Source organism: Podarcis gaigeae (genome assembly GCF_964106915.1).
Source record: "Podarcis gaigeae genome assembly, chromosome: 7".
NCBI lineage: Eukaryota > Metazoa > Chordata > Lepidosauria > Squamata > Lacertidae > Podarcis > Podarcis gaigeae.
The window spans coordinates 41484023-41509417 of NC_139683.1; the positions used below are offsets into that span (position 1 = coordinate 41484023).

The 25395-nt window shown below is 41.7% G+C and overlaps 1 protein-coding gene across 41 annotated transcripts in view; it reads right to left on the reverse strand.

Moving 5' to 3' along the window:
• The window catches only part of DTNA (dystrobrevin alpha), a 186851-nt gene that overhangs the window by 119623 nt on the left and 41833 nt on the right, over nt 1–25395 (reverse strand). For 3 of the 41 annotated variants that reach the window (XM_083747637.1, XM_083747644.1, XM_083747656.1), the window contains exon 2: nt 6685–6743. The exons of 37 other annotated variants lie outside the window; for them this stretch is intronic. The gene's annotated coding sequence lies outside the window, so the exon portion shown is untranslated. Of the gene's footprint in view, nt 1–6684; nt 6744–25395 lie in introns of those variants that run through there. One more of the 41 variants, XM_083747643.1, reaches the window with a different exon arrangement.

A 25395-nucleotide genomic window follows, 5' to 3' on the forward strand; every position in this document is an offset into this window, starting at 1 on the left:
GTGTTAAGAAAGATGTAAGATTATAAATAATATGGCACCATTAAGTTAGTTGAAAGGAATATGAAGATAAGTTCAAATATAAGAAAAGATAAATTTTGGATAAATATTATGCTAAAATTAAGCTTTTAAGGTTTGGGTAAAAATATCTAAAATTAGGGACACAATATTGGAAAATTATAAAATAAGAATTGAAACAAGGTGATAAATTGCTGGGTAAAGTTTGATAAACTTGGAACGCAGGAACGAGAGATGTGAGGAAGTCCAAAGAAGTGAAGAAAATATGGCTATTGTAAAGTTATATGTTATTTTGTCTGTTTTTTTTCTGTATTAAGAAAATCTTTAATAAATATCTTATAAAAAAAAAACCACACTGGCAATCTTGTAGACTTTACACTGTATAGAACATGACAGAAGGAAACCAGAAGTAAGTTGAATACACGTTCCTTCTCATTCCATCTCCTAATACTACCAACAGCTTTTCTCTAAACCAGTATATAAATAAAGGAGATTAGAGAATGGCAGCCAATATTATAGCTTTGCTTGGATTTTATTGTCAAAACGCAAGTGATCAAAAATAAAGAAGAGCACCATTTATCAGAACCAGCTCCTGTTCCTCTTTCTCCAACCCACTCATTCACTAAAAGAGCTTTCGAACATCTTGCTCCTAGACACAAAGGGGCAAAGGCAGTTATGAAGATACACTGCTAATAGACATCAGGAAGAAATCTATGGCTTTCACAGATCCTCACACAGAGCTGATAAGGTGCACTCTAGTAATTGAGCAATAAATCAGGTGTGTCACTAAGGAGAACTTCCTTCCTTTCTTTATGCACCCTAAATACAAATGCAAAAACACCAAGCCATGTTGCTGATGGTGCATAACCTTCAACCCTGGGGGGGGGGGGGGAGAAAAGTACCACCCAGCTGCTGCAAGTTTAGTATGAAAGATTGATGAAAACTAGTTCTAACTAAATGACAACAAAAAAACAGGTCACTTGCTTTCAAAACGGCAGCAGTGTTCAATGACAGATTCACCATTTACGCCATCTGAAATAGTACAACTCGTAGCTAGAATGAAGGATTTTACAAAGGTTCATCCTGGAATGATACTAGAACTCTTCTATATTTATAACAGGATGAAGAGAAAGTTCACATTTTGTCCCTCGATTTATTCCTCAGAACATGCTTTTGTGCTTTGGAGAGAACAAAAGTGCAAAGGACCATTAGTCATCTGTTTATTCCTTTATGAACATTGTTAACACCCTTGTGCTACCATATCTACAAACTACTTCACCATGTTCATGGGAAGAAGTCCTTCCAGGGCATGCATGCTCAGAGGAGTTTTGCTTTACCACTCTGATCCTGGCTCTAACAAACATAAAAAACAATTTCAAATGCAATACAGACTGGGAACAGAATATCCACTAAAAAAGGTTGTTGAAAAAGGAAGATATTTGATAGGTGCTGAAAAGACAGTAGAGACAGCATTTGTCTAATATAGAGGTCAGCAAACTTTTTCAGCAGGGGGCCGGTCCACTGTCTCTCAGACCTTGTGGGGGCCCAGAATTCCTATGCCCCACAAATAACCCAGAGATGCATTCTAAATAAAAGGACACATTCTCCTCCTGTAAAAACGTACTGATTCCCGAAATGTCTGCCTGCCCATGGTCTAATGCATAATGAAAGGGTAGATGCCACCATACTAAGGGCCCAATTCCTACATTGTACGAGGTGGACCACCTGATGAGATGCTAACTGTAGGAGCCCCTTTCCTGCAGAGCGCAATGATCGGAGAAAGTGTGTATGTCTCAATTATAGATAACTTCCAACCAAAGGTCAAAGATCTCCCTAGGTTCTTCGCAGTATCATTGCCAGAGCCCAATAAACACATGAAGCTGCATTATAGCATCAGATCAGGAAATCTATCTAGTCAAGTACTATTCATCTCTGGCTGGCAATGTCTCAGGCAAGGATAATTTACCAGCCCTGGTACCTGCATGCAAAGCATGAGCTCTGTCTCATAGGTAAACCATTTTCATTACATATCGAATGCATGGCTTTTTCTTCCAAATGAGCCAGTGTTAAGATTTGTGAACCCCTCATCACTGCAGCGATGATTGAGAGAAAAGGCCATTGACTTGAATTAATTACCAGCATCTCAAAATACTGCTTTGTATCTCTCTACAGACCATATTATGTTTAGGGGACTGCTGGACAGAGATTATAACATCACAAAATGCTAACTTATTATATATGTGTGTGTGCCTTTGTGTATGGCATCTGCATACTGCACTTTCGGAGCAGTTCACAAAACAGTATAAAAGTACACTCAAATACAGAGCATACATTAAAAGTGGTGTTCAACTAAGGTTGAAGGGAAATGGAAGCTAAAACCGTATGAGCAAACAAAGGAACATGTTTACGATTGGCTACATCACCATCAGGTGAATCAGATGTTTAGTAAAGATATCAAAGAAAGAGGTTATGCAGATAAAGACTCAAAATTCCAGACAGAAATAATAAATAATAAAATGAAAATTATATCTAAGATATATAGGATGTTGTTGGACTGGAATTTAGGTGATGAGGAAGTCAAATCGGTGATGATCCATTGGTCAAGGGATATAGGTCATAGTATACAGTTTGAGGATTGGGAGAAACTTTGGAAGGAGGGGGTAAACTTTACGGCGTGTACTTCGATAAGGGAAAACGTCATGAAGATGTTTTATAGGTGGTACTTGACACCCATGAAATTATCAAAAATGTATAAGGTGGATAATAAGTGCTGGAGATGTAAAGACATAGAGGGCTCCTTCTACCATATGTGGTGGGAGTGCAGAAGGGTGAAACAATTTTGGGAGAAAGTACACACTGAATTGAAGAAGATATTAAAGTACACGTTCATAAAGAAACCAGAAATCTTTCTTCTAGGGATATTAGGACAAGAGATAAAAAAGGAAGATCGCAGATTGGTATACTATGCGGTTACGGCAGCAAGGGTAGTATTAGCCCAGAAGTGGAAACTACGGGAAACCCCAACGGTGGAGGAGTGGAGATCTAAATTGTCGGATTACGCAGAGTTGGATAGATTAACAGGAAAAGTTAGATACATAAGAGACCAAGTGTTCACCAAAGATTGGGAAAAGTATGTAGATTATCTGGAATGTATTAGTGAAGAGCAAATAACGCTAAAGGGATTTAGAGACGCACTGTGAAAGACTAAGAGTTATTGTGCAAAGCAAACAGGAATTAGGAATCGGTATAATGACAATATAAGTAATGAAACGTGTAATTTTATTTATTACTTCGAATGATTTACGGACAGGCTGAAGGAAGCCCCGTAAGAGACGACTATGTTATATGGATGATATGGAAATGATAATTGCTGTTTATTATTTTTAATTTTTCTTTTCTGTGTATTTTCTTTGTATTTGTGTGTTACCTTGTGTACTTTTTGGAAATAACTAATAAAAAAGAATGAGAAAAAAATAAAATAAAAGCGGTGTTCAAAAACGTACGAACATTACCATAAAAATAAGCCAAAATCCACCTATAAAACAGAACATAACAACATCAAATCAAAATAAGACACCCTCAATCCAGTTCAGGGAAAGTAATTTGTGCCAGTATCTAAAAGTGTATCAATTTAAAAGCCTAGGAAAATAACTAAGTCCTCACCTAGTACAAAAATACTACAAGGCAGGCACCAAGCAAGCCTCTCTGGGGATGTTGTTTCATGATTGGGGTGCTTCACTGAAAAGGACCTCTCCTGCCTGGCTCCCAAGGCTTGCGGGTAGCAACCTACAGCCCGAAGCCTGGGGAGCGCAGCGCTGCGCACCCTGGGCTTCAGGCAGCTATCCGCAAGCCTTGGGAGCCCGTCGGGAGTCAGAAGGCTTGTGGATAGCAGCAAGCTCTGGGAGCGAAGGCGAGGTTGCGTGCAACCTCGCCCCCGTTCCCAGACCCGTTCTGGGGACTGGGGTCAGGGGAAGCTCAGGCTTCCCCAGCCCCCAGCCTAGCAAGCTCCAGGAGCGAAGGCGAGGTTGGATCCTGCTGGCTGTCTTGGCTTCTTTGCTCTTTGGTGCTGGGGGGGGATTTTTTTTTCTTTATTCCCCCCCCAAAAAACTAGGTGCACCCTATGGTCCAGTGCGCCCTATAGAGCGAAAAATACGGTACATATGTACAAACAGGGCTGGTTTACATTGCCAGTTGTGGCTACATTAATCAAAAATACATATTATTAATTTTGCACTGGTCATAATCTTTAACTATGAGAAACCTGCCACTGATAGATCCAGTAATACCGATAAGAGGCACACACACTCATAAATGCGGAGAGAAGAGTTATGTATACAACATATTGAGCCTCAGTTACTACTCTGTGTTAGAGGATGATAGACAAGTATGGTGCAGAGAATTCTTCCCCTTCTCTTTGTCTAATGAGGGCTGAAAATATTTGGTATGAATTCTCGCATAAACTGCACACAGACACGAACCATAAATTATTCATGACCTATAATACGATTATTTACTGTCCTTGTGTATAAAAGCCATCCGTATTACAGCAGTGCCGCTCTCCTCACCATAAATTCCAAAATAGAAGAGACAGTTCCTTGGATATTATTTTAACTGCCTAACAAGCACAGAGGGATCTGCAATTTCCTTGTCTGGACTGCTCTAAAGTGGCCAAATCCAGGATTGGCAAATTGATAGCAGAGCCTGCAGCATCCAGAGTTGCTATTCATCCCACACTGATGAGTGAGAGATGAGCAACTGGATCTGGGAGGCACAGCTGGAATAGGAACATCTGTCCTTATTTCATAATAGACTGATGCACTGCCCCATTTTACCTGAAGTAGGCAAGTGTAGCTTAGAATCAGGTAAGGAAAGGAAATACAAAAGCGTGCAGCACAACACTTTGGCAGTATACACAGTAAGTCTCCAAGTTGCAGTTTAGACCAGAGCTGATCTTAGACTTGAGTTCAAATCCTTCCTTAGCAGTGTCCATGTTCTTCAGCCTGGTATATTAATTATACCAGATTATTCAGTTGCATCTTGTGGAGAGGAGTCCCTACTTTTGTAGAAGGGGAGTGGATCCAGCAAAGCTTCCGTGAATGGAATTTGCAGTGGAGGGAGGAGGCAATTTTTGCCATTTCCCTCTTCACTACCTCTCACACTGGGGTCCCTCAACCCTCTGGAGCGGACTGAGGAGGCAAAGGGGGGATACAGAGAGGAGGGAAGGGACAAAGCAGTGTCCCATGGATGCAAGCAGAGGCGTCTTTCCCACTGGGGTTACTGGTACGTTCCATCAGGGCACCGGCCTCTCAGGGGCGCCCCAGCAAGTGGGGGAGCTGCGTGGCTTTTGGGGCCTCCCCTTTCCCTGCACACCAGGCAGCTGTGCCTTGCCAACCATATGGCTGGCTGGTGTGCAGCTTCCTTCCCAAGCCTTGGCGGGAGGAGAGCGATCCCTGCAGAGGCTTAGGGTGGAATCTGCGCCCGCCAACTATATGGCTGGCAGGCATGCAGCTCTCTCTCTCTCTCTCTCTCTCTCTCTCTCTCTCTCTCTCCAGCCCTGTGGGAAGAGGGAGGCGGGCAATGGCGAGGGGGGAAGCAGAGCGTGAGGAGGAGGAGGAGGAGGAGGAGGAAGGAAGGAAGGAATTGCCCTCTTTCTTCCTCCTGGGTTTGCAGCCCCGCTTGCATGGTCCCCTTGCCCATCCTGTTCAGCTACATCTAGCCCGAGCCATGAGTAGCAGCAGCTGCTGCCCTGGTTTCTCTCTCTCCCTGGAATTGTGCCCTGTGTTTAATGTTACGGGCAACTCTATCCCGGGGAAGGGAAGCCTCTTCCCTTCACTTTTCTTCTTCTTTTTCTTGGGGGGTGGGCTCCTTCTCCGGCCCCTTCACCCCACCAACAAGGTCCCATGGGGTTGTAAAGCAAGCCAGACCATTTAGCACCTACCCCATTCATTCCAGCAGCTGGTCATCACCCTCTCACTCCAAGCCCTGTGAAAAATATCATCACCATTACTATTATTATTATTACTACTACTAGTACTACTACTAACTACTGCCCTCCACCCATAGATATCAGGGTGGCTCACAGTCTAAAACTACGGTACTAAGCACATGTTAAAAACTAGAACAAAGGCAAACTTTGTACTTAAACACAAATTGGCCGGGAACTTCATTGTCTGTGTCTTTAAAAATTTATTTAAAGAACAACAATCTGGTGGTTGCTTTAACTTTTTGATATGTGGTGATTTGAATCATGAGGATGAATTAGAAGAACTGCTGAGCCTTTAATGAGTCTTGCTTTGGAATTGAGGACTTCATTAGATTTTCTTCTGCATTTTCATTTGTTCTAAGGGCTTGTTAGAGATAATGTGTGTGTGTAAGCGTGGTGCCAATTCCCTAAAAAAAGGTCAACAACTCTGGGGAACCTTTCTTAAAAAAGGTCAATGGGGGAGGGGCGCAGGAGGGATCTTTGTACCACAGCGCCGTATATGCTTAAGACAACCCTGGATGCAAGACTGTTCCATTCCATGAGCAGAACTCCACTCAGGTAACTCAAGATCCAACCCACTTGCTTATTTTTAAAAGCCACTTAAGAACATTAAATATTCACAATGAACTCAAATATGAGGTAAAATCTCAGTTACATAAACAGTCAATCATGGACATTATGCTCACATTTTTATTCTTGTACTTTCAGGGTCCCTTCCAACTCTACAATTCTATGATTTGCAGCCCTGAATGTAAAAGAGATAAAGTTTTCTGTTACAGTTCTCTTAGTGCTGGTTAGCTTTTTTCTTTTAGAGATTCGACCAAGCTTTTAGTCTAAGACTTTCAAACTGTAGGGATTTTTTTAAAGTTTACACTCTCAAATCTTTATTGGAATATATAACAAAACAGCTTTTCAATAACCGCTTCCCGCAAATGAAGCGGCAACTCATTATTTCCTAGTCACAACCTTCTACTTCTAAGGTGGGAATGAGAGCGGTTTATCTTGTGGTGTTGTGAGGGTTAGGAAGGTAAGGATTGCTAAGTGAGAGAGTTCCAGACACCCAAGTTGAGGGTAGGAGTAGTCATAAAACAGCAGAGAAGTATAAACACATGTTTTATTCTGGATACCTTCCTTGCTTTAAATGCATTCTTCCTGTACTGTGTTCTAGGGAAAAGAAACAATAGAAATGTAAATGGGATGGGGGAGATTGTAATGTGCTTTGGAAATTCAAGTGCTATCTTAATTGTCTTCAATAACCACCATCACCAAAATGAGACTCTCAAATTAAGGAACACTCTTAATTGCCGATTGGCTCCATGGAATGATAGTGAACTGAGGGAATTGTGAAATGAATGATCACCTTTGAGAAAGATAGAGCTGTAATGAGCTGAAATGAAGGACAGCTCCTTAAACTATATAAGGAGCATCTAACAATCCTACAAATAAGTTAAGCTGGTCACATTGGAGTAGTTCTGATTGATTGTATTATAGCATTTGGAAGACTGGAAACGGCAGACGATCATAGACATTATAATGGACTTGGGGGTGGGGAAACCATTTGCTTTAGAAAATGATTTCTGCATCCACTTCCCCCCTCCCTGCTCATATTTGATTATGCAAAGAGGCAGAAGTGTTGATTTTACAAATGATACATCGAGACAGTTCCTTGCTCTTGGGCCTTGCCTGTTCTTCACATTGTTTGCATAGATATGTGCACTGACACTTCATTGCACATGACCTTTTATGTACAATATTGTGACTCAATACATGTAACAGTTAGGAAAACAGGACTGAGAGCTACCACCTTGATTTTCAATGTTGACCTCAGTAAGCTTTTATTTGATTCTTATTAATTGCCTTCAGATGTCACAATAACCATGGTTCATCATGCCGGGAACAAGCATGTGCAGGCCTCAGGCTCACATACTCCCTGCTACTGTGCAGCCATGAGGAAAAGTTTGGAAACTTTTGCCTCTGTTTTCATTAATTATCTGAATACAACGAAGTGTGGTTAATTTTATTCATGGGTTAGCTTGGTTTATTTATTTTTTTAAAATGTCAGCCTCAAACCATAGAGTATAGAGCTGGTTTGTTTCAACAAACCACAGTTAAGAGCATGGGTTGGCAAACTAAGGCCCATGGACTGGATCAGGCCCAATTGCCTTCTAAATCCAGCCTGTGGACAGTTCGGGAATCACTGTGCACGCATTCTTTCCCTCTCCCTCACATGGTGGCAGCACCGGCCCCTCCTCCTGGCTTCTCCCCGCTCTGCCTAGAGGAGGAAGGGGGCTGGGCTTTGTTGGTGCCAGCCCCTCTCTGGAGAACTTTCGTGTGCCACTCATTGTCCCACCGCTGCCGCTGCCAGCCCCTGCCACTCACAAGACACAGGAGCCATGGTTGGCTGTGTGCCCCTTTCAAGCGGCCACCATTTAAAGCAGCCCCTCTCCGGAGCCCTTTCATGCGGCGGTGGCGGCGCTGCCAGCTCCTGCCGCTTGCAAGACACAGGAGGGACAGTGGACCGGCACCCTGCTGAAAGAGTTTGAGGACCTCTGGTTAAGAGGAACCACTGTTTAAGGTTCAGACATAACACTGAACTGCAGTTAATAAAAAAGTGAAAATGTTCAATCTGTTCCTTTCCTTCATACCAGAGGTAGGAGGGAAACAAACAAACAAACCCAAGGCTTGCAAACTGGTACAATTAGCCATGGTCACAATAAACCATCGTGCATTGTGACACCTGAATGCTGCTGAGAAAAACCCTACACAAATTTGAAGAAGGGTGACTGTGTTCTGCAGCTGTTTCTCTGCTCTGCCCTTTCCTAGATGCTGCATCCTAAAATAACCTGATAGACTGAAGCACAATTGCTCTTACAAGCACAATACTTCATTATGTATGTTGTTTTGAAAACAGTTTCCAGAGCTTCAAATATGTCAGCTAAAGCAAGAGAAAAGGCTGTTGATGCTGTTATAAGGTCAGCTTTTCAGCGACTGTGGGCAGCATTTGGTGGCATACTGCCAAACAATCACCATAGCAAACATGGCTGCTCACAGGCAATGATTTAGCTGCTTTGACAATACTAAGTCTCCAGTGAAGTCTAAAGATAAGAATTACTCACCCTGCACAGAAACAATTATTTAAAGAAGGGCACAAAGCATGGTTCAAGCTACAAAACATTACGTATTTTATCCCATATCTTTAGGGGAGCGGTCCCACACTTGTGTAGTCAAAACCACAGTACCCCCACACAAGAGAGAAATATTGGCAGACCGTGGAACCCTGAGGTTTGCAGAAGTATAAAAACATATTGTGGGGGAGGAATATGCAAAGAGTGCATAAAGAATACAGACATTTTAAATGCAGGCTTCTTGTGCATTCTTTCAAATATATCCACAGAAAACGTGATGTTGTACACCAGCAAACTGAAAAAGGATAGAATTAGGCTCCTCACTTCTTCCCTATCACACACACAGGACACACAACCCACTTCTCCTCAACTGCTGTGTGCAGAAAAGCTGAGGAGAGGGTTAAGGCCTGCCTCTCAACTCATTTATCAGGGAGACAACAACTTAAACTTCCATTAGAGTGTGAGCTGGGCAGAGATCTCCACACACCCCATACTTTTCTATTTTAACTTGTTTTCTGTTTGCCGCTGTAGTCAAAACTGAGAGGCTGGTGGGGATGGACTTACTTGGTAAGCCTGATATGTCTCCTGGGCTATTGGTGGCATTGGTGAGCAAACTCGGCCCTTGAGATGTTTTGGGACTACATTTCCCATCATCCCTGACCACTGGTTCTGTTAACTAGGGATGATGGGAGTTGTAGTCCCCAAACATCTCAAGGGCTGAGTTTGCCTATGCCTGGTATTGGCTATAGAGAAGTTCTTCCACCTATACCTCTTTAACTGAAATGTTTTAGCAAAGCAATTACTCACTGGGTTGCATAACATGAGATTCAACTGGATTAAAACCTGCTGTACTGTTTTAGTTTCCAACATAAGGAATTATATCTACTGGGTTGTTGCCCTCTGGTAGACTAAAAAATATCCTGTCGTTCTTTCCCTTATTTCAACTTGTACAACAAACTCAGAAACAAGAGTGAGAAACAAATATTTCCTGCACACACATCCAGAGAATTCACAGCAAGTCTGTAAGTACTTGGGTATAATTTGTATCCTCTTGTTCTGAGCTTAACAGCAATTTAGTTGATGAATACCAATCCTACTGTTACCCATACTTAAATGGAAAAATCTCTCAAAAGATCAGCAAGGTCAGGTCATAGGCAACAGAACTTGCAACAAAAAGGTGTGTCTAATGCTTGTCAGTGAAACATATTTAGACTCTGCTGAAACAAGGTCACCATGCTGACCCACATTTAAGGCAGACCTGCAAGTTCTCCTGCTCTCATCAAGAAATGCTTGTATGGCTAGCTAAACTCCCTGTCTGAAACCGGATCCTCCAAGTTCATCTTCCTTCTGGTCAGTTTCACCTTCACTGAGATTTTCCAGCAATGCTATTGACAATTAAACTGTCCAAGAACTCAGCCTGAGGAATCTGAGCAAATCACTTTGCAATGCAACTCAGCACTTTGTCAGCTAATTAGCTTGTATTGTGTAACACAGTTCACAGCTCAGTCTGTCTGGAAGTTACCGGTATTCTACCCCTCACAGCTCTATCATTCTTGCCTTTCTGAGCTTAATGGTTTTGCTGAACCTTCTGCCAATAGAGATCAGGGCAGATCTTCTCACAAAACCTTCTCTCTATAGCTTACCAATTCCAAGCTGCTAAATTGCTCAGCTCTACCTTTACAGAAATCCCCTAGCTTAAAATTTTCAACCAATAGATTAATAAAGGCTTGGACCTACTCATGATACATAAACAAGGCAATAAGCAGCATCCTAATGCATTTAATTCTAAGATGCATTTAAGGAAGAGCATCCCTAAGAGTGCAAATATTAATACATCCACCTTATTTTACTATTATAGCAGGTTGAATTCCTGAGATAGGGAACAGCACCTATTTCACTTACTTAGAGTTTCCAAAAGTGAAAAAAACACTTTAATTGATCATGCCATCCAGGCACTAAGGATGTGATGATGCGGACATTCGTTGCATCGGAGGGCCCTTTTGCAAGCGACACCTCCATCTAAAGTTCAGAGGGTGGCTATGAGAAAGAGGGTCTTTCAGTGGTGCCTCCCTACACCCCTGCTGGCCATGGAATGCTATCCCTAAAAAATATTAAGCAGGTCATTCATTTATATCGGAAGACACAGCCCTCCCAAAGCTTTACATTTTGTGCTTGTGGGAGGTTTTCTGCCCATTTCCCATGGCTGGAGTCTCAGCTCTGTAATATGTCTCTTTCACCATCATATCACAGACTTCTGGAAGGGACCACAAAGGTCATCTAGTCCAATGCCCTGCAGTGCCAATCTACATGTGACATTAAATGCTTCTCTGTATTAAGCATACAGAGTTTTTTCAGAGGCAAATAGCATCAGGTTGGGGGGAGTTGATGGCTATTAGGACTGTAGCAGGCACAGAGGGAAAGTTTAACCCTATGCCCCCTGCCCCCCCATGACCTTGACGGCAATCCCACATTCTGAAGCTGCTATTTTCTCCTCCTTCCCCCCCCATGCAACTTTCACCCACTCTCTCCATCTTTCTTCCCTCCGAGCTCCACCAGGCACTCTGCTCACACTTCTAATAGCACCGCCAGCCAACTGGGGAGGGGACCCTGTAGGGCTGCTGCAATGGCCCTTGCCAGCAACCAGATTCCTCTACCAAGGCACCCAGAGGAGCTTGCGTGCCTCACTCAGCCACCTAGAATGGTGGAGCAGCAGCCTGGGAAGTCCATGGACGGATGGGCTCCAAGCCGTTCCATAGAGAGACATGATTTCTGCACACACACACCCCCAGGCCTGTGTCCTTGACAGAGGCCAACCCCTGCATACACCTCTGCTGATCCCATTAATCATCAGCATTTAAAAACCTGTAATTTAAAAAGCTTGCAGGTTAGATTCAAATACACATTTAGCATCAAGTGTAGTTTGGTTCTAAAAGTTTTTTAAAATTTTGACCAGTGAAAGGTCCAGTTAACAGGGCAGCTTGTTGCGGCTCTGATTTTTTTTTTTTTTGCATTTACTGCTTTGAGGGAATTCATGGAACAGTCCAAAGTAAAATTCTGGCAGACTAGTACTATGAAGTGTTGAGGCCAGATACATTTTATACCCATATTAGGCTGTGGAGCAAGTTCAGAGCTGGATTCAACAGTTCCCTTGTTTGCAACTTTGAAGAAGTGAGTGATAGCATCTTAACAGTACATGCACAATCCACAGGGGTTCCATGGAAACATCGGCTATCATCAGTAATAGCACCAGCTACTTAATAAATAAAACAATATAGCTAAGATGAAATCAGAACAAAAACCAAATCACTGAAGAGGGTAGAAATAGTAACAAGCTTGTCAGAAAAAAATAGATGACCCACTGAAATCTATAGAAACCTCATAATAGAACAAAGTGAATAGAAACATACAGTTTAAAAAAACTAAGGCTGGAGCACACTAATGTGATAGTAAGTACCAGTGAAGCCAATGAGACTTCCTTTCAAGTAATCCTGCTAAGATCAGGTTGCACATTGGAAAACTGAGTTGTGAATCAATTCATACGTTTTACGTTTTACAAAACTTCACCACTGACAGCCCTGTGTTAACTGACTGGATACCTATGTATCTGAAAAAACCACAGTGTCATTCTTAGCATTTCCCTATCTAGTCATTTATGCAATCCCTTTCATTACAATATTCAAGTGCGGTCGTATTATCCAAAACACTCAGCTGACCAACAGACGAACTACCTACTCAGCAAATTCTCACTTCAAAATATACCATGAACAAATGGCTAGAAAAGGGATGCTGATCAAGGAAAGCAACATATAGCATGTGTTTAAATCCATGCTCATTCAGGAGTGCACTATACTCAAGTTACTTCCTGAATAAGGAATCTCTCTCCATTAAGAGCTATTAAAGCTATCTTGCCGTTCTCTTGCCCATGGGTTTGCTTGTAGATACAGCTCCAGAGAGAATTTGCCACATTACCAAACTTACTGAATCACTGAAAAGTCCAATCTCACGGCAACAGTTCTTTCAGCAAAATATTTTATTTATTAGCATGCACATCCAAATTACATCACACCCTTTGGGGAGAGGAAGATTCAATGTTGAAATGTGAAATACAACATCAGCAAGTAAAGTGCACTGGATATGCAAATTCAAAATATTGTGCCTGGACTGGATGAGTACAGCTTCTGTGTTAACTATGAAGTTATTTCTCTGTTACCTGCTGCTTTTGTTAACAAACTCTTCATTTTTGCACTTGACCCCCACTCCTTTCTAGCTTGCCTTGGAATGGTACTGGATCCCCATGTAAACGCAATGCATAAATATGCACCCATTCATCCATGAACTCTGGGGTCAGATTTAGAGACCTATAATACTGGCACTGTTGGAGCCAGTTATTTTGTTATTTTGCACAAAGCTCATAAGACAGCATCTGCTTAAAATGGTAGAACAAATACTATGAAATCCTAATACAAAATCAATAAAAGCTGCCAAAGTAGTCATTGCCGGAAGATTAAAATTCTCTAAAATTCTATGATTCTATGAATGCCTAGCCAAAAACATTAAAAAGCATTTGCCTACTACTAAAAATTTTATTAAGGTTGGTGCTGGTAGGCTTTTCTGTGGATGGCATTCCATTAATACAGTAGCACAATTGGGAAAGCTCTCAAAGACAGGATAGGCTGAGAGGAGGCCCAGTCTCCCAAAGATGGTCTAATCGCAGTGGATGCAAAGCTGCTTCCCTCCCTCAGGATGACAGCAAGCTGCAATCCCACCACCAACCAAAGAAAAAGGGCAAGTGTGGGAGACTGCAGGTGCCCCGTGATGGGTCCTCCCAGGATACTGGGGCTTTGGCACATGCTCAACGATGCTGGTGCTCGATGCAATATGAATTACCCGAGATCGCACTAGCCTTCTATTCTGAATGTATTCTGATTGTTCTTATGTGATGCCAATAAAGGTTACTTGACTTGACTTGAATATGAATTACCAACCCTTATAATTACTTTCAAAATCTGACTTTTGACTTGTTCCCAAGTCAAAGAAGCATAGAAGCTGCTGGTGTGACTTAAACCATATGGGACAGCAAAAGCCAATGCAAGAGGCAGTCCAAGAACATACCAAATAAAGGAGGCCCCTGGGCACACAGACATCTGCTGCCCTGATAGGTCAAACTCCCTACAGTTTTCAAAAACCACACTTGGATGTTTGGAGCTGCAAACTTTATAAAAGGGTGCTCCAAGAGAATGAAATTTTGGAGGAAGTAAGCTTTACTTTATACTGTGCAACTCTTTCACAAAGAAGAAAGGGTGGTGGATGCTGGAGGTTTCAATTCCTTGTTGTGACCCTAGAATTGCTTCCCATCATACACCCAATCATGGGAACAGTTTGGTCCCTACTATCATTACATATAACTTTTGGGGTAGAAAATATTACTCTTCACATCTTACAGGTCTTCTTATCATTCTGCTTCTTGATGTAGTCTCAGGCATCTCAGTGTCTGAAACCCTCTCTGCCAATTTGTACTGCAATCATTTCATTGTTCTGCCTTGAGACTCTAGTCTCGCTTGTGACAAGGTCTTTTTGAAATCCCTCAAGGAAAAACAGGCCCTTTGTGGTTTTTATTTCTGAAGGTTTGACATTTTGTACATGGCTGTATCAAGTCTTCAGTTTGAGCACACATACCTGGCTGATAAACAGCTTCTTGAGCCCTTCTTTCATCTACTTCCAAACCCAGTATATCTAGTATTAGTTCTTTGTGGTATTATAATTTTGTTATTTATTTTAAAAATAAACTAGTACATAATGGGCCATTAATTCATCTCCATAAGCATAGATATCTCCTGGAACTTCCACTTTTCTTTCTGTCCATTTTTGCAAAAACCCTTTAAAAAAGAAGAAGCTATCATTTGCAGTAGCCATTCAAAATTCCTGCAGGTGAAGGGTAGTACTCCTGGTGTGAAACATGCCATGCTCCTACTGGGGTAGTTTGTTCACCTTTGGTCCCCGTCCTGCACTTAGCTCTCACCCGTGGCTCCTAGAACTGTCAGCATGCAACAGTGGCCACACCCCAGGAAACGGCTTTGACTGGCCAGCTAAACCAGGTGATGGGAACTGATGGGCCTCAAACCCTCAGTGGGGTAGGGACTTCCCCTGCATGTGAAGACAGGCTTCAGTGGATTAGGTGGATGAGACTAATAGTGGGTCCAATAGTCAAGAAGCCAGTTTCTGCACGTGCTATAGAGGGAAGTGAGGGGTAGATGTGGCTCATCAACCTGGGAAGCTAGTCCATCTAGGAGAAGGAAAACTGATTCTAAACTTCCATTGCCTTGCAGCCATGCTCATTCATGAGAAAGGCTTTGGGAGTAAACCTTGAGGAAAAATCTGCACCTGTTGTCTTTCAGGAAATCTTTGGGAGCAGAAAATGCTAATAAGTAAACCCCACCCAAATCTGGAGTGCAAACCCTAAGACGATTGGATGGCATCTTGTATGCCTCTTTCTGGCAACTCCTGCAGCCACACTGCTGCCAAATATATTGCTCTGCCTCCCTTTGGATCACATTAGCAATGCAGAGAGGGAGGTCTTTTCTCCTGGGCAGCCGAGAACCTCCATACACACTGCTCAGGCTTGTGCCCTGGAGAGGTCACATACGTGCTGCTAGCACAGCAAAAACAACATGGGAGGCAGCAGATATGAGTTACCAGTCTCTGCAGCCACAGCAGGTACTGTGATTCTCCAGTGTGAGTTCACCCTTGAAGGTGCACTCCATTGTGCCTCAAGACAGATGGATGCCAACAAAAGTCTCAGTTCTGGTATTGACAGGGATGACATCATGAAGGACATCAGGTTCCACAGTTTTGAGTCTGCTGGGGTTCCCCAAAACATAGGGGTGGAATTTTTCTGCTTTCCAAAACATCTGAAGGGCACCAGTTTGGAGAAGGCTGGTTGACAGCTTTTGTCACAGAGAATGCAGCAGTCTGAAGCTAAAGAAACTGAAAAGTCTGTGGTGACATCATCAAATAAAACAGCAGAGTTCCCATGCTGCATTTACTGCCTGTCCATGATTAGAAACATCCATAGAAATCAATGGGCCGACAAACAAGAAGATCTGTAACCCCCACAACATTGAATGTACAGCACTGAAGCCTGGGTCACTTCAACCCTGGTTACTGTCCTGGGCAGCACCACACCATCAAGGGCTTGGGAATGCTTACCAACTGGTTGAGGAATGCAGTGCTCATCTACACGGAAGGGTCTAGGGAGCCAAGATGGACTCTACATCCTGAGGAAGTGTTTATGAACACAAGTATCAATAATAGAAGATTCCTGGATCTTAATGATCACTACAACAGCAGGATCTGGCCGCTCCAGACCTTTTGTAATTACTAACCCAGCAGGGAGACTCATAAACAGAAAACTCCTCAGCAAAAGTCCAGTTAAGTATGTTTATAGCAAACCTATAGATTACAACTGAAGGCCTGGTCTCCAAAGATAACACGATGCAATTAAAAAGAGAGTAATTTTGGTCAAACCTATAAGCAAGGTCTCAGACATAACACAAACTGAAGGCATTGCACACAATTTAATAGCAATCTTACTGGGATTGCCTCTTCAGAGAAGTAGGATTACAAGTCAGAAGGAATTCACTTTGGGTTTCCAACTCTAGGGAACACTGTGGTGAAACACAAAGCCTTATGAAAACATGTACTGTAACCTGGAAACAATTGAGGCTTCAATCACTCACAGTGGAATGCTTACATTCATGTAAGACTAAAAGAAGAAAATGCTCAGCATTCAGTGACAGGATTTCATGGTGAATAATTGCATGGATTTAGGGAGAGAAAAAACCCTGTAATGGATTCTGAAAATCCGTCTGCCAGCAAGATTCTCTCTGGAATGTGATCAAGCTGTGATATGAGATTTCCATGCTAAAGACTTTTGCATGTTTTCCAAATAACTAAAGGAAATATTAATCTCTCATTATATAAAAACACAGGAGAAAAAAACAACAAACCCCAGAATGTTAACTAGCCTACCCAGCTTATGTCCAAAATGAATAGTTCTGTCTCCCTGTCAGACCATAGTCCTGACTGAGCTAGAGATGCAAGCAACTTCTCATGCATAATGTGTAGTGACTATGGATGGGGACATTAATTCCCACTTTGATCAAAATGATGACTCTAGTCAGTCCAGTTAGGTTTAGTGGAAGTTTTCTCCTGCAGATGGGCATATGTATCTGTAGGGAGCCTCCTTCCTACAGTTACAAACAGGAATCTCTTTTGCAGGACCCGATATTGCCCCATTATTCAATTCATATGAGCATGGTTTTTCTCTGGAATGTGATGAAGCTGAGAGCTGTGACCTTTGCTTGTGAAATAAAAAACATGAAACCTTTCAAATGTAAACCTCATGGCTTTTTGCAGGAGGAGCATGGTCCTGGCAACCACAAATTTTTGGTCAGCCATGCATATGTCCAAGGTCAGCTTAAATTTATAGACCCTTGGTGTGTGCACGTGTAATCACTTCCTCAGGACCCCATTTTCAATGGCAACCCCAGAGTAAATGTTGCATGCCCTTAGAACAGTGTCCTTCAGCCTTGGGCCCACATATGTTGTTTGATAACAATTCCCATTATCCCATTGGCTAAGTTGGCTGGGAATGATGGGAGTTGTAGTGAACTGCCCTGAGACCTCTGGGTATAGGGCGGTATATAAATTCAATAAATAATAATAATAATAAGTTCATTAGTAAGTGTTCAGTTAAAAAGGTAAAGGGACCCCTGACCATTAGGTCCAGTTGTGGCCGACTCTGGGGTTGTGGTGTTCATCTCGCTTTACTGGCCGAGGGAGCCGGCGTACAGCTTCCGGATCATGTGGCCAGCATGATTAAGCCGCTTCTGGTGAACCAGAGCAGCGCATGGAAACGCCGTTTACCTTCCCGCCAGAGCTGTACCTATTTATCTACTTGCACTTGACGTGATTTCAAACTGCTAGGTTGGCAGGAGCAGGGACCGGGCAATGGGAGCTCACCCCGTTGCAGGGATTCAAACCGCCGACTTTCTGATCAGCAAGTCCTAGGCTCTGTGGTTCAACCCACAGCGCCACCTGCGTCCCTATGTTCAGGGACCTTCAATAAATACAATGCCCTTTCTCTAGAAATTTTAGTATGAGTTATTATTGAAATATATACTGGACTCTAGGTTACATTTTTCACCACAGGCCTTTTTCCAAATGCAAATCAGGCCTTATTTGAATGACTTATTCCTAGGAGGATTCTTTTTACAGGCCCAATAATCTCGGACATAACTGAAACTTGTGAAACCAAGTGTAAGAAGAGGGTAAGAGTCATTTGTAATCCCATTGGTAAATTATAAAATGGGTTTTGATCTCTCTGTTGTGTAGCCTCCCACCCCCACCCAAAAAAAGTTCTTCCCCATCACAAGCAATGTAAAGGTTTTCAAAAACTTTTTAAAATGCAGGAAAAAATAAATAAAAATCCTGTCTTTATTTTAGTATTCCTCATTTTCTGCTATGCATTGTGTGCTACATTCCATTAAAGAGAAACCGTATTTTATCACAAAACTGGCTGCAACTCAGTTGGGTTAAATGACCCACACATATCCCTTACTTACTTCACAAGGGTATTGTAAAACTTATCTAAATAAATTCTACAAAGCACTGTGAAATCCTTGGATGACACATGCTATGGATAAAAAGCATTATCACTGTATTGAAGTTGTTATACACATGCCATTGTTCCATGACAAAATATGGAGACTGGCAGGCAGATGCATATTTATTAGCACTCTGTTCTAAGATTAGTTTGCTATTATCCTGCTCTAATCTCTAAAGCAGGGGTGGGGAGTGGGGGTTATCCAAGGATGAGAACTGATCTTGACTGGAACCAGACATATTTTTGGATAGTGCAAAATATTGGAAGGAAAGACCGCTAGACCTTGTGTGGATGCAAGTGGATGCTTCTGTTTACTTTGATATGAATGTATTTAGTAAGCATGGACTAAGTCCCATCGACTCTCTCAAGGTCAGGCATGCGGAGGTCCCACGGTTTGAGTCACTTTGGAACACTGATTGGAGAGATTATATTGGCAGAACAACACAGAAGAGGTGGAAAAGGCAATTTGAGGTGGAGGCTGATACTAGACCCAGGAAAGAAGATACCTTTAAACAACCACATGCCCTTCTATTTTTGAGCTGGAAGGGACACAGGATACAGGCAGGCATTTGGAGCAGGGGAAAACCAATGCTTGCCTACCCAGAGGAAGAACATGCCATTACGGAACTGAGCAGACTCCAGTTTTTTATTGTTCAAGCACCATTTATGGCCATTTCACTTATTTCAAAGAGCAAGGTAGCACACAGACTCCAATTAACTCTGCATCCAGTGTGAGCTGACTGCTGCTTTGTGAAGCTATGGGCATGGCTTCTCCCCCTAAATGAAGTAAATAAATAAAAATACTTAACTAAAAGCAGAAAGAATCAGAATATTTGAAATTGAAATGCTCATTGAGGTCACTTGGATGATGTTGTGGCACATTTTAGCAACGCAACTGGCAACCTGACTGAGTGATAGGTGTGGCTTCTGTGAACTGATCAATTGCATAGCAGGTAGCTCCATTCTGGAAGAGAACAAGTGGGTGCCCTGCCCCCCCACCCCCAATCCTGGCTATGCCCATGTGTGAAGCTGTGTACATACGACATGAACCACAACCCACAGCTATCCTATAGTTTCATGAGAAAAACTGTGTTTGGGGCATTATCCCCCAACCAGCTTCAATCCAATTTGAAAATGTAAGCCATTCCCCCTCTTTGCCTACTGTTGTGGACTGACCGTGGACAACTTGGAAAAACATCCAAGCACACAGTACAGTGATGTGCACATGCAATTTTAAACACAGTGGGGATAACCACCTTGCTGCCTTTTAATCTGATATGTGCACAGCCTAAATCTGGGTGCTCTGTGGCTGCACTCTGCAGCTAGTCACAGATCCCCAGAGAGAACAGCTGCTGTATATGTGCGTTTGCAAATACATGTGGGTGTGAATTCATATTTTTAGGGATACTCTTGAAACATCTTGTGTGTGAAGTAGCAGGACATGTTGGTGCCAGACATGCCTAATTGTTCTCCCACAGCTTTTTGTAAGATGAGATACTGAATCTAATCAGCGGGGCTCCAGTTTCAATGGTCACTGGTAGATTTAACTGGTGTCTTTTTTCTGGGGGGTACGTAGATTCACACATTTTGTGAATCTTTGTACTTTTGTCCATTTACTGTATTTCTTTCCCCCAATTTGAACTATAAAATGGTGATTGTCTTGAGTAAAAATGAGAGTACCCCTAATTTTTTTTTAGAAAAAAAGCACTGGGTTTAACCTACATGAACTTGTCTGATTTTTGTTTAAAGCCATTGTAGTAGCCATCATCACATTATTTGGTAATGAAATTGATTATTTGTTTACTAAGTCAAGAACAGATTCTTATCATCGTCTTATTTCCTTTTGCCCATCCTGAATCTACTGCCAATCTGTTTCTAGACATGTCCATTCTTTGTAGAGGGAAATGCAGACATTTTACAGATAATAATGCTGACCTTGCTTAACAACAACAACACCAACAACCCAAAGTTATTCATTGGTTCAGGCAGCTGCTTCCATATTTGTATATGAGTTTGAGGATTTTTAAAAATCTTTATTAACATGTGTTCCTAAGGCTTTCTGCTGTGTTCAACTAATGTGAAGTGACACCTCCTTGCTAAGAGCTCAAATTTGACCTTCTGTTCTGTGTAGCACAAATGAATGAGCAGGGTTGTCAACATAATAGATTTTATATTTTAATAAGTTTTCAGAAAACATTTTATTTCCAAATATGTATAGTGTAGGTTGCCATATTCCGAAGAGCAAAAAAGAGTACACATTTGTAGGTGGGCCGGGGGTTGGGAGGAAGAAAAATAGAAGTAATAGTATGTGTGCAGTAAAAGGCAAAAGGTATATTGAAATATTTAATAATGGTAATTAGAAATGAAAACGACATGCCCTCCAACATTTTGTGAGAAAAATTCAGGGTATGTGTAGTAGACTAGAGAGGCAATAACCCATATGAAACCAACTCCATTGCCCCCCCACCCGTGCCAACTTTGCAGCCACATGCTCAAAGCTACACTCCTTTTATATCTCAGTATTCATCCAAGATGCTCTGCAACTCAGGAAATACGCTGGCACAGTTGGAAGGCGATGCCAAACAGCACGTGCTGCTCTGTCACTTTACAAATACAAGCAAGTGACAACTTTGAGCCAGTTGGCACTGGAGATGGCAGAGCCATCATTTTGGCCACTATTCTTGCAAGCAAGAGCCACAGCAGGGGGAATTTCAGAATTCATTATTTTGCATGAAAGGGAAAACAACAACAACAACCTGGATTTATCTCCCAGAGGTTCTCCTCCTCAAAGCCACTTGGAGGCCTAGCATGGCACAGAGCAACCCACAGGGCCTGTCTTGTGCCTGATTTACATCTGTAATTTGCCCATATGGAAGGATCTTAATTAACCTCTTGCAAGCACTGACCTGGATCTATGCAGCTGCCGCACTACACCGCCTCTCATCTCTAACACAACAACCCACTTAGCTTAGCAGAGGCATCTAATGCAAAAAGAGCCCTCATAGGGGCTGGGCATACCTGGGGTTTAGAATGGGCCCATTCAGCAACCGTACAATGCTAATTAATATTTGGGCTTTTGAAACCTAATCAGAGATGCTTTGAAGCATAAGACAGTCATTTAATAGGCACTGCCTGAGGCATTGTTTGGCCATTGTACAGCTCCTATGCTGGCAGCTGCATTCAGGAGAACTGAAGGGCATTGTTACTGTTCCTGGAAGGTTTTTACTTCCAGCCAGACTTTCACTCCCTGCCATTTCATTACCTTAGAATTCAGTAGGGAGGACTAGCATAAGAAAAAATAAAATGCAACTGAAGGGACATCTCCAATTCATAGGTTGTTGGGGTGTGAAAGGTCCCATTCCTGAGAACTTATCAAGAGTCACTGTCAGTAATTTGCATCAGATGGATCAATGGATGTAAACCTCCAAAATGTATTTTGTATAGTTAAGTTTTTGCCTCTATCTTTAGTACATTTTATTTTATTGCTGTGGCTAGTGGCTGATGCAGATAAAGATTCTTCTGATCTGATCAGTGGTCATCGTATGACATCTTTGGGTTTGAAGGGGGTTATATAGCATAAATAAAATGGCCCAGGTCACCCAGGCACCATCTACACATGCAGTAACTTGTGGGGAAGGAAGCATGCAATGTTTTGGTTTGCTTAAAAATGTGGTTCAAATGAAATCTTCAAGCACCCCTAGTGATTACCCATCTCTGATTTTTGCATCATCATATCAACCTGCGCTCTGCCCATCTTGCATTCTTATGTTCAATAAAAGAACACAGCAAGTTCTCACAGGACTCTCTGACACATTTTGGCCATAGGGTGCGAACAAAGTGATCTCTTATTACTGGGAGCACAGAGAGAGAGAAAGAGAGAAAGAGAGAAAGAGAGAAAGAAAGAAAGAAAGAATACTGTTGCAGTAGCGCACCAGGGTTACTAAAAAGAACATACAAAACCACTAATGGAAGGGGAAATTGCAGCCCTTGAATGTCCACTTTTCATATTAGTAAAAAACATTAATGGCAGCACTATGTTTGTTAAGTAGAGGCACCTTTCTTCTCCTCCATACTTCATACTCTTTGGTATCCACATCAAAGTGTTCACTGACTTAGGTAGCAACACCTTAGACACTGGACAAAATGGGGTCATCTCCAATAATTAAGTTGAGATAATTAATCATGTTTTCTATCTTGCAGCTATGCTTCCTCCTAGAACTGTTAATAAAATCTCCTTATGCACAGTTGCAGTTCAGTCAGTGAACAAATCCATTTTGTTGCAATGGAAAGGGACAGTTTCTCTTCTGTATTTTAAGTAGGTCAATGCAAATGTATTGTAGGGAGGATTAAACTGTTACCCTGCCCTCCCCTTCCCAGTAGTGGTAACTTCAAATCATCCTGATTGAATTATACTTCCCATGTCAATAGTAATGAAATTATACGGTCATTAACAGCTGATACTCTGGTGGTCCCAAGTTGTCTTCTGATATTTAAAGCCTGTGGCCTCAAGCGTGAGGCCCATGCAGAATATAGGGTTGCACAGCTAGAAATGCTGCAGAAAAATGTGTAAAATAATATAATCAATGCCTAACTATAATCTACTTTAGCAAATTAACCAATAATATATCTGAGCTGAACACTGAAAGCACATTGCAATATTAAAATAAAACATGATCAGAATTAACCAAAAGGAATGGATGTCAGAGACACTGAGTAAACTACATTTGCAAGGGGGAAAATATCCCTTCCAGTAGCACCTTAGAGACCAACTAAATTTGTTATTGGTATGACCTGTTACTGTAGCAGTGCCAGGTGCTGGAGGGGACGGAGCCATTTCTCCATTCTCACTTCCTGCACCCGGTGCAGGAGCAAAGAAAGCAGACAGCTGGAGGACAGGGGTGGAGGCTTGTGGATGGAAGAAGTTCAATTCTTCACTGCTTCAGATTAAATTCTGAGCCAGAGAAGAATTTGGGAGAATGTAGTGCTCATTTTGTATTTGATGTATCAGAATTTGCTTAAGTCCATATTCTGAGTGAAGGAGTATGGATCTCAGGCAAACATTGCTGAACAGGACAGCGAAAAACCATCTGTAGCATTCCTGCAAAATATAAGTATTAGTGAGATACTAAGAAAGCAACATTAACTCATGAATTAGGACCAAACTGATGTAATGTTGAACACACTTTTCTTTTTACCCATGACAATGCATTTGGATGTACATCTATGGAGCATTCACAAATCATGGCAAATGACCATGATGAATACAATTCATGGATGCATTGTGTTCACCACTATGAATGATCACTTCAGCATCAGAATATCCTGAGTGCACATATAGTATCAATAGAGGGACACAAAGCTTGGACCTAAGACTAATTAGTCACATTAGCCATTTAACCTAATGGAGAGACTTTATTTAAACCACTTGCACGGGAAAGATGATGGAGAATAATTGAACAGTTTTTTTAGCATGAAATGCTCAGAGGTGTAAAATAAGATTACACTGGGACTGGTACCAGGTGGAGGCTTTATTTTTAAAAAAATGATTACTGGAAACGACAATATGATAGTTTGAGGAATTGAGTCAAGTGGGTAAACAGGCTAGAAGACAGAGAATTTTCAGAAACAAGACTTTAATAGTACTCAGGTGTAAAAGTAAGCGCTGTGCAATGTCTTCAATTACTAAATCCATTCTAGAGTCACAAAAAAATTCATTTTATACTCATATAGTCCTAACCTTTCTGATACAACAGGGAAGGATAACATGGCAATCTACCTCAGTTCAGGAACTATTTCTAGAAACTGAACTGTACAAAGATAAGGAAACTACTGCCATAATTATAAATCCAAATAGATTATGCAGAATTGTAAAGCTGGTTTAATCATTAAAATGTGAAGTACTTCCTGAATACAGACCAAAAGAGGTCTTGTTCTATATTACCACAGTGAGTTGAGTGCGCGTTTGCAAAGATTTATGAATGCTGACTCATTTTGGAAGTCAAACCTTTGCCAGCTTTAATCAAGAATATGACAAAACTAAGTAGCATTGCACTAGCACAACTCATTTCCACCCATTTCACTTCTGCAAACAGTTTTATAAAACTCTCTTTTCAAGGAAAAGTGTGTATTTCCCTGCTTTTTCCTTACTACATACATGGCTACTCTGATCACAAAGCTTAACATTATCTACAGTGCAGTACAACAGAAAAGGGCAGAATTAATGACCTGTGAAATAGGTACAGTCAGTGCTGGTTAATCTATGCCTGGCTTAGCCTGAAGCTTTGAGATATAACAGAGGCCAGCTGAAAGCTGCTGAACACTCCTAAGTGTGAGGGAAGGGGAAGCAAAATATAGTCAAAGAGTATATTTCTATTTTAAGAACAGTCGGTCAATACAAATTTTCCTTGCTTACCCAGTGCATTATTTTCATAAGAAATGCACCATTCCTGCAGAAATGCGGATAATAGTTTTTTCCACATTATATTCATGAACGAGTCATTAATGGAAAAGTCATTCCTGGTTTCTGTGTACACTTTCACCCACTGCAGTCCTATAACTTTGTCGAAAAGCTTGCATTTCAAGTCACTTATACAGTAGTGCCTTGGTTC